This window comes from Bemisia tabaci, chromosome 6, assembly GCF_918797505.1.
Source record: "Bemisia tabaci chromosome 6, PGI_BMITA_v3".
Lineage (NCBI taxonomy): Eukaryota > Metazoa > Arthropoda > Insecta > Hemiptera > Aleyrodidae > Bemisia > Bemisia tabaci.
Window position 1 is genome coordinate 45,485,485 of NC_092798.1, and position 12,840 is coordinate 45,498,324.

Sequence of the window (12,840 nt, forward strand, 5' to 3'; positions counted from 1 at the left end):
GCGCCTACAAACCTAACAGAGATACTTCACGCATTGCGCAATGCGTGAAGTGTCCCTGTAAGGTTTGTAGGCGTCAGCGCGCGTTTCGCGCCTGTAGCACGCCGCTGAATGACCCACCAAGTGGGATTTTCAGCAGCCTGATTGTTGAAATTTTGTATTTCGACGGTGTAAGTCGGCAATCACATAACTCGGAAAACGCGATTTTTCAGGAGAGGGAAAAAACTCTCTACATTCCTCATCTTTGAAGGTAGAGAGGAAATAATTCTTAGAGACAGTAAGTATAAGATGCTTTATAAGACTCTATCATCATTTTGAATAATATGCTCGTCTATCTGGAGAAATGACCGAAAAACAGAGTTATGTGTTTGTGGAACTAAGGTCCAACACTGAATTTCGAGATACGTGGTTGGCGAATTATTGATTCAAACCTATTCTTTGCCGATGTTAATTGAATAAAGACTGAATAAGACTCCTCTCTCACTTTAAAAATAGCCTAAAGTTCCTTTCAACAAACTTTAATTGGTAGCGAATCTTTAGAATGACACCGGAAAACAATTCGACGGCGTAAGTCGGCAATCACATAGCGGTTTGCGACGTCGCAGACTTCCTGTCATACTTCATTTTTCAATCGGAAAACTACTCAATGGCAAGAGTAATCCTTGCAGAGAATGAAACATATAATCGGAGGTTTTTAAAACGCTTAAATTGAGATACATCTTTTTCTGGGGGCTGGCCCCCGGCTTTGGCTTCGTACTGTTCAGGAGGCTGGCCCCCGGCTTTGGCTCCGTGGTGTTCAGGGGGCTGGCCCCCGGCTTTGGCTTCGCACTGTTCAGGAGGCTGGCCCCCGGCTTTGGTGGTCTTGAAATAGCGTCACCGCGTTGTTTTTCGGTTTTCCTGTGCCGCTACTGCAGTTTCGACCGTTAAGGCTGGAGTTTAAGGGCGTTAAAGTCAGGGTTATATTTCGCGAATGGATAATTTTTGCAAAATAATTAAATATTAAGAGGCAGGTATAATTTAACGAAATAATAAAGAGAACTCAAATCAACAATATATTGCAAATCAACTTGGGAAATCTCGTCATGTTAATACAGAAGATTCGAAAACGCCTTCAATTGAGGCGTGATACCTGACGCGATCCGGAGAGTTCAAATTGTTTTATCCCTGCGCCTTAGAAGAAAAATTATCCATTCGCGAAATATAACCCTGACTATAGCGCCCTTCAACTACGGCCTTAACGGTCGAAAGTGCAGTAGTGACAAAGGAAAACCGAAACGCCACGCGGGGACGCTACTTCAACATTAAGCTTCCGCATTGCCTTGGTAAGGCGCAGGGATACAACTATTTGAACTCTCCGGAACGCGTGAGGTATCACGCCTCAATTGAAGGCGTTTTCGAATCTTCTGTATTTACATGACGAGATTTTCCAAATTGTTATGCATTATACATATATTGTACTGCAGTTTCGACCGTTATGGTCGTAGTTTAAGGGCACTAATAGTCCAGGCGCCTGGTAAGTCTTCGGTTTCTGATTTCCTTCATTAAGTGAATATACCCCTTGTTCAAGAAAAATATCTTTGTTATATGTTAAAATTTCTCTGTGTGAATTTAAATGTATTTTTTGAATTATTGATGAAGATCGACTCTTAAAATTCATAGTTAATAAAAATTCTGAGAGCATGATTGGACTGCGTTAAACAGAAAGGAACCGAGCCACATCAGCTATTGCCAAATTTAATCGGCTAATTTAATTTTTTACATGAAAATTGTTGTGCGGATTTTCGTGCAAAGTTCAGTGAATTTTCTCCATAGTGCGAAGCAAATCCCGTAACATTTTCAAAGGGATCCGCGCAAACGTTTTCTCGTAAAAAATTAAATTGCCTTGTTAAAATTGGCAATAGCTGATGTGGCTTGGTTCCTTTGTGTTAAACGCGGCCCAATTATACTATTAAAAACAGAGCGTCAAAAATCCTGTTCATTTTATAAAGCGCTGCACGCGAATTTATAGAACAGCGATCATTGAAGTTCAAATAAAGTTTTTCTTACGATGAATAGTACGATACCTAAGCGTTTTTCTTCGGTATTGAAATTGATTTTCCTCAGGAAAGCTACAAGATTTAGGAGGTAGATCTTACCAGATAATACTATTTGCTGGTTCATAAAAATACAAAAATTCTCCCCCCTCCGCCCAGTCAAAAGAGCAGAATTTAATAATCAGAAGACGAATGTATAACCATCAATAGTTCATGACAATAAATCAAAAAGAGTTGTCAAACGTATTAGTCCAGGCATTCGACCATGTTAAAATATATCATTACTGCAGTATTAAGTATGAATTTGCTGTTTAAATGCAAAGTGGAACCATCGTGCGGCGCTAGATATGTGAATTCCGAATTAGCGCTGAGGTGTGTGATATTTTAACTACGTTTTTGAGTGCAACTTCCTGATTTTTTTAGACATAAATCGACGGTGAAACTACCAAACCACGTATCTCGTTTGCGGTGTTTAAAAATCTACGCTCGCATTTTATTTTTTTGAGGTAGACCAAATCAATATCATTCCTTGAAATTTTCACAGAATTTTCTCCGCACGAAGAGGAAAAATCACAGAAATTTTCAAGACTGGACGTTAAGTAGTTTTTCATTTAAAAAATAAAGTATGACAGGAAGTCTGCGACGTCGCAAACCGAGATACGTGGTTTGGTAGTTTCACCGTCGAAAAATTTTGATGGCAAATGAAGGACATCTCATCTAGTCAAACAACTCATTTATGCAGTTATCTCAAAACCGACGAGAATTATTAAGATACGCGGTGTGGTAGTTTCACCATCGAAACACAGATCGACGAGCGGCGCGGCGTGCTGCCAGCGTGGAACGCGCGCTGACGCCTACAAACCTAACAGGGATACTTCACGCATTGCGCAAAGCTTGAAGTATCCTGGTAGATTTGAAGGCTACAATGCGCGTTGAGCGCTGGCCGGTGAATAACTGGCCAGAAACACTTGTTTTCGACCAGTTTTTCGTTGTTTCTTGGTTCGGGAAGCCCCACCGAGCCGCAGGATTATGCGCAATTGATCCAGCGCCTTCATCTACATAGGATCCGACTGAAATCTCGGAATTTTTTTCCATGACCGGAATCTAGAAAACCGGCCGATGATGTACTTGTTGGTAATTCCGGCGTGTCTCGGGACGCAAATACTTAATTTAAGTGAATCTTGAATTAATGACTTAATATGATATGAATGCTATTTAAATTATAGGATATGTAAATGATTTGTAAAATTATGCATTTCTGAGATATAAATAAATAAAAAAAAAAAAGAATCGCGAAAAATTCACATGGGTTACATGGACAAAATTTTTAGGGTCAAAATCGAAAGTTCGCCAACCGGACCCAAACCAAGTTTGTTCGCTTGCAAATGACCCGCCAAGTATGCGATTTTCCGGTCGGAAAAGCTCCTCGAGTCCGCTGCTTGGCGCTATCCGCGGAAGACGTCTGGCAGAAACAGTGAAAAACTGGCCAGAAACACTCGTTTCACACCAGTTTTTCGCTGTTTCTCGGCTCCGGAAGCCCCGCCAAGCCGCGGGATTGTGCGCAATCCAGCCAGAGCCTACATCTACGAAGGATCCGACTGAAATCTCGGAATTATTTCTCTTGACCGGAATCGAGAAAAATTGACAGGGGTTACATGGACTATATTATAAGGGTCAAGCGGGCCGAAACCAAGCATGTTCGCTTGGAAATGACCCGCTGAGTGCGATTTTCCGGTCGGGAAAACTCCTCGACTCCGCTGCTTAGCGCTAACCGCGGAAGACGCCTGGCAGATACAGTGAAAAACTGGCCAGAAACACTCGTTTCAGACCAGCGGCCCGATTATTGAAACTATGTCAGCCCGACACGACAAGACATAGCCCTATCTTAACCATGCAATATATCGCAATTCGATGTCTTATCGGGCTGGTTTAAATTTCAATAATCGGCCCGCAGGGGCGGACTGGTAGTCGAAAAGTTAGGAGGAGACCTAAATGTGAGGGCCCCTCCTGTCGTTCGGGGGCCCCTCTAAGAAGGTCCAGGGGCCCTCCCCTGGTCAATTTTGAAAATTTCACACTTTTTAAACACGTAGGCATTATTGAAGTTGGATTCTACAGTACTTGAACTTCAAAATAACCCATTCTCAGGATTCATCGGGGGTCCCTTCATCACACATGCTTTTAACAACCTTCCTTATCTCTTAGAGACAAATTTTTAAGGAATTCGGACCCTTTTAGTGATTGAAAAGGATAAGAAAATTACAACATTACGGGAAAAAAACGATGACTCGAAAAAAATTCGCCGGCAAATTGTTAGGGGGCGATCGCCTCCCCTCCCTCATGGCCAGTCCGCCCCTGCGGCACAGGAAAGCCAAAAAACCAAACGGGGACACCACTTCAATATCAAACTTCCATCGCCTTCCTAAGGCGCAGGGATACAACTATTTGAACTCTCCGGAACGTGTGAGGTATCATGCCTCAATTGAAGGCGTTTTCGAATCTTCTGTATTTACATGACGAGATTTTCCAAATGTTTTTGCATCATATTGTAGATTTGAGTTCCTTTTATTATTTAGATAAATTATTCCTGCTTCTTAATTTTTAATTATTCCGGTAAAATTCTCTTTTTGCGAAAAAATATCCTGGCTTTCGCGCCCTTAAACTCCGGCCTTAACGGTCGAAACTGCAGTAGCGGCACAGGAAAGCCGAAAAACCAAACGGAGACGCTACTTCAATATTAAACTTCCATCGCCTTGCTAAGGCGCAGGGATACAACTATTTGAACTCTCCGGAACGCGTGAGGCATAACGGCTCATTTGAAGGCATTTTCGAATCTTCTGTATTTACATGACGAGATTTTCCAAATTTGTTTGCATTATATTGTATATTTGAGTTCCTTTTATTATTTAGTTAAAATATTCCTGCTTCTTAATTTTCAATTATTCTTGTGAAAGTTTCTTTTTGCGAAGTATAATCCTGGCTTTCGCGCCCTTAAACTACGGCCTGAACGGACGAAACTGTAGTAGCGGCACAGGATAACCGAAAAACAACGCGGGGACGCTACTTCAATATTAAACTTCCATCGCCTTGCTAAGGCGCAGGGATACAACTATTTGAACTTCCGGGAACGCGTGAGGTATCACGCTTCAATTGAAGGCGTTTCCGAATCTAAAATTTTCTTTTTGCGAAGTACAATCCTGGCTTTCGCGCCCTTAAACTACAGCATGAACGGTCGAAACTGCATTAGCGGCACATGAAAGCCGGAAAACCAAACGGGGACGCTACCTCAATATTAAACTTCCATCGCCTTGCTAAGGCGCAGGGATACAACTATTTGAACTCTCCGGAACGCGTGAGGTATCACGCTTCAATTGAAGGCGTTTACGAATCTTATGTATTTACATGACGAGACTTTTGCATTATATGGTCGATTTGAGTTCATTTAATAATTAGTTAAATTATTCCTGCTTTATAATTTTTAATTATTCTGCAAAAATTATCTTTTTTTGAAATACAATTCTGGGTTTAGCGCCCTTAAACTCCGGCCTTAACGGTCGAAACTGCAGTATTGGCACAGGAAAGCAGAAAAACCAAACGGGGACCCTACTTCAATATTAAACTTCCATCGCCTTGCTAAGGCGCAGGGATACAACTATTTGAACGTTTGTATCGATGTTTCAAACCGGATGAGAAGGGGCGGCAAAATACAGGCGGCCCATGGGCGGCAAGTAGGTAAATCCGGCCCTGTCGTGGGCCTTATGGAGAAATAAAACTTCAAACCTCTTTTTCTCAGTTTCAACTTCATGTGGGTTGGTTCCTTTCTGTTGAGCTCGATCCAATGGTGTATGCTTCCCTCCTTTTTTGACAATCGGAAATGTCATTGGTTTTATGTGACCGGATAGGCGCCAAAATTATTTTCATGCCCTAAGCACATCATTTTAAAATCGCGTAGGTTCCACTCATTTTTATTTTATAAATATTTCCTCCTCAAAATTTCACGAGAAAAACGACATCATATTTCACAACTGGTATGTCTAGAAGTAAATTTTTTCACGAGATGTAGGTAAGTCTACAGTCAACATTGGTCAAATTTTCAAATCGCAAAAATGCAAAAGACGTTAATCGTATAGTCTAATGTCCGTTTGATCTGCGTGATAAAAATACTTAAGATATCTCGTTCAGGAGCTGATGTTTTATTTTCCTGTTGTAAGAAACGTTTTCTACGTAAGATTCTCGAGATAAATCATGTGATGTCATTCACTAGTCTAGACCGTGTCTAATGGCCGGCCTATTGATTAATTTAATTCAATTTTTTGTAGTGTGCGAGCTGATGGGAAAAGGTATTTCGGCTGTTTTTGGACCTCAGACAGGGTCCACGTCATCAATTGTACAATCCCTGTGTGACAACTAAGAAATCCCCCACGTTCAATCTCGATGGGACTACTATCAGCGACGTGGGTCCTGCTTAGATAATCTTTACCCCCACCTATCTGTGCTCCTCAAGGTATGCAAAAAGAAATAATTCAATAACTTTATATCATATCCTTTCAATGGAGCCCTTGCAGGCGTGAGGGATTTGCGATTCAAGTACTTTTTCTTGCGTAAAAGTTTGCTAGAAACACGATGGCTTCCTTAGTTTTCTCTACAATCAACTCCGAAGCTCAGTAAAAGCTCTTAAAGTTGAGGCCGTAATGGAAGGGACATCCCACGCTATACTCTGAGAGTCCACCTCTACGTTAAGACAAACTTTCCATGCAAAGATAGGGAGCAAATACATTAGCGGGGTTGCCGTGTTTTCAATTTTGGAATCCCCAAACCAAGAGGTAACCCTGATCATGTATTTGCTCCCTATCTTTGCATGGAGAGTTTGACTTGATATAGGTAGAGGTGGACTCTCAAAGTAGCGTGGGCCCATCACGGCCTCAATTTTGAGAGCTTTTTTTAAGCTTTTGAGTTGATTTCCGAAAAACCCATTGTAAAGTCATCGTGCTACTCGCGAAATTTTACAAAGGAATCAGTACTCTAATCGCAAATTCCTGCCACATGCAAGAGCTTACTGAAAAAATTTCTTGAGATATTATTTTGACTCTAAGCGTAGTTTCTTGTCTACAGAAATTTGTTATTGTTTTGTTTTTTTAGTCAAATCTGTGTGGATTCAACTCAACATACGTTTTTTTGAGTAAAAAAAGCGTCGTTTTTTTATCGTTAAAACAACGTTTCTTTAACTCAAAGAAACCAATTTTTGTCGACAAGTCGCTTTAAGTCGGAATAATATCCAAAAATTTTTTTTCAGTGTGCTCCATCATACAATAATCTAACAAAAAGAAAGACTTTTAGCGGAAAATATAAAAACAGCCTCCTACTTGTCTCAATACATTGGGTATGTACCTTCTTCTGTATGGTACCTGTTCACTAGGTATTCATTTAAGTATCCACAGCTCGTGGCTTCACGCAACAAAACCGATTCCATTTAACCATAAATTACAGGTGTTGTCTGGCTAAGCAAGAAAAATGGGTGTGGCAAAATGCAAGAAATTTTACATTTTCCCTCCTATATATATTTCAATTCAGTTTGAGCAATTTTAATGAAGAGTTGGCAAAGGTGAAAAATTTTGAGCCCCCATTCTCAGTAAAATTTGGGAGTGTTGCCATCCTGCGATACTGACCAACATTGAGGCCGCTTTAAGCTGAGTGAAAGGTAATTCAGTAGCCCGCTACTTACTGAAGATCTAACATTGAGGAAAAATTCTGGGTTTCCATTTTCAGTAAACTTTAGTATACTAGCCGACACCGACGGATGTTGAAGCTGCCTTACACTGAATGACATGAAAATCAGGCGATGTAACCCGTTACATTAATTTGTAAATAACCGTGCGGGGCAGCAAATAATAATAAAATTAAGGCGAATAAGTTGTTTGCCTCAGGAATCGTAGCCACCCTCACAAAAGAGCCTACTTAAAAATCATGGTTGCGAAATTTCCCCTCGCAAATTGCATTTTTACCAGGCAGGAGAATCTTTGGCATTGCTAACTGCAAATTTCACCGATTTTCCTCTGATCTCATGTAAAAATCAGAAAAAATTTAACAAAACTTACGCAGCTGTATAAAATTGAATTGCTTGAGTCAATTTGGCAACCTTGGAATGGAATTACGTTTCTTCATCAGGGAAACTACGAAATTAGAGCACTTCAGCGATATATCGAAATCTTAAGTACTGTCACACTATACCGTTCTGAAACAGGTAGACCAATTATTCATCAAATAAATCGTTTTTTAATTTTTTAGTTTAGAATTTTTCAACTCTGTCGCAACATTTCGTCACGTCATAATCTTTTGACAATCAGAACATGCTCCGAGTAAGTTCCAAAACAAGACTAATTGACTGATCTCAACTTATTTTTTGAGGTACCAGAGAATATTTGATTGTCCTGAATAATTTTGTATGATTTTTCGATCGGTTGGTTATAATCTCAGGATGGGTCGATTGTCTTTCAAATATTCGATTTTTTCACATATTTAATTGCCATGACACTATCCTTTGAAGGCGGAAAGTGACCGTCCCTGTGGTTTTAGAACCCGTATAAGGGCTGAAGAATTAAGAAAAACTGTCACATTTATATTATGGTGCTTCAAAGTGTCATCTTCTATTTTAATTTTTCGGAGGGAGGCTAACTAACATTATCGCTTATAATTACGTCGAAATAACCCTCAAATGGACAAGACGAATCGCAATGATTCTCTACTAGGGACGTTGGTTGGTTTCCTTCCAAAAAATTGAAATAAAAAATGAGGTTTTAAAACACCAAAATTTGTATGAGACCGTTTGCCTTCACTCCGATATGACGATCAATTTTGAGGTCAGACTTGCGTGATGCGCAAAATATGATTAAATTTATAGTACTTCTCCTTAAGTACTGCTGGCTAAAGAATTGGAATCGTAGTCAAAGTTGGCGCCAGAATATTCACACCCAGCTTTGAAAACGCTGGAACTGAGACAAACTTTTATTATGGACAGGGGATACATCTAGAATCTGTCTAGAGATGATCTATCCAGAGGATCTATAAATCTATTAGGGGCCCTCACCTCTTCAGTGAGGATTCAATTGGGTAATGGGAAGCTGTGTGCTTAGGTAATCAGTTAGAAAAAGCGCGATTCCAAGCAGACGCCAAAAGACATCCGATTCTAATCATAATTTAATTCAAAAGAAAACATTTTAACCTCTGAAAGAACACTGATGGCCCCTGAGTATTGATCAAGCAGGTCAAAGTGGCCCTTACATTTGAGGGGCTCGGAGGACTCGGCGCATAAAAAGAAAAAAAGTTAAATTTAATCTTAATTTTAATTTAGTTAATTTTTTAAAGTTAAAGTTTGCAGTATTGTTGAAAAAAATGAGATATTCGTCAACTCAACTAAAACTAGTTAGAAAGTATAGTCTGCGAAAACTTCACGACTGAAGTCCAACTTTAATGCATCAAAAAGTGAGTTTAACTTCCTTTCTGCCACAAGGCTCTATGTACATTTATAACTTTAGTCGGGTATTTTTTGAATTAGCAAAAACTGCATTTAAGCGCCTTGGCCTCCAAGCCCCTCATTTCTTCGTGGGTTTCGAATATTGATAACGACTCAAGTGCGTACCAAGATAATATCGCGGATCGATTCGTACCATCACTCGCCACATCCACTAGTCCCAGAGTTATTTTAAAGCCAAGGCTATTCACACTAGTTGGCAACACTCGGATTCGTCCTCCTCGATTTATTTAAACTTATCAAAGCGTGGCGTATGAATTTCGATGTATCGATTGTTATGCCATTTAAACCTATGATAAAGAATCGATTATTGAGGTGTTCGCTGCAAACACCCTGTTTATCGATCCTTTTTCATAAGTTTAAATGGCATAACAATCGATATATCGCAAAGCACGCTACGCCACTGTAACTTATCGATATTTATCGAAACCGAATGCCACATCATCTTTTAGCATCCTCCGATACTGAAACCACCGTACACTAAAAGAAATGAACGGCGGCAGTAGCCCGCTACTTACTGAAGATCTGGCATTGTTGAAAAAAGGTGAACCCCTATTTTCAGTAAACTCTACTCACTTTACCACTCTTTTGATACTGAGCGACCCTCCACTATGCTGAATGACAAAAAAAATGGGGGAAAAGGGGGGGGGGAATCAATGGCTCCTACATTCATACAGGGTGGGCCTAAAGTAACTGAAAAGTGTGTATAACTTTTCAACAAAATGAGCTGAAGGGTTCCGGTTTGGACCATTGCTCATTGTGGCAAGGGGCAGATTATTTCAGGGGGGCTCATTAATGTCCCCCCCCCCCCCCCCCGCGAACTGATGAGAAGCACATCCTCCGATTACTTAGCTATGAATGAAATAGTCGTGCTACGAATTTTAACCCGTAGATGGCCTCTTTGCGACTTTTCTAACAGGACTTATCAATTTTTGAAAATTGGTCCAATTGAACTTTAATCATGAATAACTCGGGAACAAAAAGTCGAATCTATCTCCGGTTTGCGCGAAAATTCTTGTTTTTTATCTTCTTTCTAACGATGTGTCACAAAGAGAGGGAGGTCGCCATTTGAAAATCTCGAGTTGCCCCCCTGAAAAAATCAGCCCCTTGCCACAATGAGCAATGATCCAAACCGGGAGTGAATTATCTCATTTTGTTCAAAAGGTATAGACACTTTTCAGTTACTTTAGGCCCACCCTGTATATCCATTCATGGTAGCGAATAAGTAAATTAAAGCGCATAAGTAAGTTAAACCCGATATTTTGCTTGCCTCAGAAATGGAGGCGCTTCAATGATCCTTAGAATTCTTAGATATCCGGTGTGGTGTTGTCGCCTCACTACCACACTGCTCTAAGAGAGCGCCGAACATTTGAGGAGGCGGTTGCAAGATCTGCTCATACGAGAAAACTCTGATTTTTAGAAAAATGTATCTAGGGTTTTAAATTGTCGATAACTAATTGCGTTTATAAAAGATGAGCGAATTTTCTCACGCTCTTGTATTACTTTTATTTGCTCTTGCTGTGCTCTACGGCACCCAACCGCCACTGATGGCGATCCTGTCCAATTAATTCATCTTATACTTTATTAATTTAAGAATTTTTTCAAGAGATACACTTAATGTCTTTGGTTGTAGACATATTTATAAAAAACGCATAGGACAATTTTGAAAGAATTTACATATATTCTGAATAAAAAATAGACGATTTCGCAAAATCAATGTAATTTTCGCTCTGGCAAATACAAATTGCCGCTATTTTATTGAAGAAGTCCGGATTTAAGGCTTTCTTCTGTCACAACAGGAGAGCTGAATGTGGGAGCGTATCAAGAAGTGAGCCCCAAAAATAGGCTTTACATGATTTTTAAAACTGTCTATACCTGGGAAATATATCATTTATTAGGAAGTTGACATGCATATAACATAAAAAAGGAGAGAAACCATTGAATTGTAATAATTCGACAAACGGATTCAGACGTGACATTACATGAATTAAGTTTAATGAAATAACAAAATTGTACTTCAAATTGCGTTTATTTCATAGAATCTTTTTTTTTCTATTCCATATTTTTATACAATTCTTTCATCAACAAATACTTTTTCATTCAAATTATACATTTTCTTCAGTTTTTGAAAAAAAAAAACAATTTTATTTCAACGGATTGCAATACTAAAATTAACAATGTTTTGCACCCCTCTACATACAATAATATTAATACGCTAGGAAAACCAACAGTCGATAATCACTCAAGTTAAGAATGCACACAATTTAATACTCCCATTAATCTGTAATATATCTGTGTTTCATTATCATCAGTGCTATTTTTAAAATAGGTATCTTAAAGATAAGTACATACGAAAATTTTCTTTTAATAATAATGTCCAACAATCTTTTCAAAATTCTAGAAAGTTTTATGCAAAGGAAAGCTCTGTAAGGCACAAAAAATTACAAAAATATGCTTGTATTTTAAATCGGATATTCAAGCAAGTTTCATAAGGAACGCAAAGCTCCTCCAAAATTATAGACATTTAAGTCATGGATTCAACGAGAAAAAATGAAGGGATTGATATGGGATTTCCTTTAGAATTTAATTAAAAAAAGTGAAGCCTCAGGGCTTGATGTTTATTTTCGTAAAGACATTTTTGCAAATGCGTTGCTTCTAGTTTCATGATTCAGTACTCCCGCAAATGAGCTAATTTTCGTTCGTGAAGATTAGGTAGGGATTAGATTAGGGATGAACGAAAATGGGAGGAGCGGAAAAAAGAAGGACGCAGGTGAAGCTTTTCATTTCTTGCGTGAGAATCGTCAAAAACTATCAGTGTTTTATTCTTACATGAAACGTGCCAGGGAAAGGGGCATGAGGCATTATATTTTGACTAAATTATTGACCCCTGTGTCTTACTACCAAAACCAGGACATATTTTGTCGGCGTTTAGCCGAGGGTAAAACCCTCGTTTCCACCGTCCACCACGAGGAGGAACCGACATCAGACGGCAACGCTTCCACCGTCCAACTTACAACTCCCATGGCATTACGTTAATTTGAAATTCAAAATTTTGAAGAAATTTTGAAGAAATTGAGAAGAAATTTTAAAAGACAAAGGCATGGGGCTCATGCCTTTGTTTCACTCGAGATCGGATACCCTATAGCCGGTCCGGACCGACCAGTTTCCTCCTTAAGATCTCTTCTCCGTTCTGCTTTTTTCACACGGACTCCCGCGCGAACGAAGCACAACGGATCTACTCAGTTCCTACGAGATCAGAGGTTTAGTCGAGTGAGATTTAGTAAG